The following is a 310-nucleotide window of genomic DNA, read 5'->3' on the forward strand; positions in this document are numbered from 1 at the left end:
GATAGACAGATTGAAGATAGATGTGTGGAGATTTCGATGGGTTTCAGACACAGGGAGAAAGAAGACTGTTTCACTTCAATGTCAGACAGGAGACTTCTTGTGAGTAGCAGGCTGTCCTCCTTGGAACATGACTGGGCGCCTTTAAAGAGTGTATAGCGTGAATGAACGCTTATGTATATATCTCGCTCAGGCGGATTCCGCCCTACAGAACGAAGATGACTTGAGAAACAGAGTGGCCGAAAGACATGTATGACACCCTCTTTATCTATCCAGCATACAGGCACGAGATAGACATACAGACATATATATA

The 310-nt window shown here is 44.2% G+C and overlaps 1 protein-coding gene across 1 annotated transcript in view; it reads right to left on the reverse strand.

Moving 5' to 3' along the window:
- CSUI_005956 (p46) overlaps positions 1–310 on the reverse strand; it is a 13,762-nt gene that overhangs the window by 3,729 nt on the left and 9,723 nt on the right. The gene's annotated exons all lie outside the window — the stretch shown is intronic.

The sequence above is a fragment of the Cystoisospora suis genome, assembly GCF_002600585.1.
Source record: "Cystoisospora suis strain Wien I chromosome Unknown contig_2965, whole genome shotgun sequence".
NCBI lineage: Eukaryota > Apicomplexa > Conoidasida > Eucoccidiorida > Sarcocystidae > Cystoisospora > Cystoisospora suis.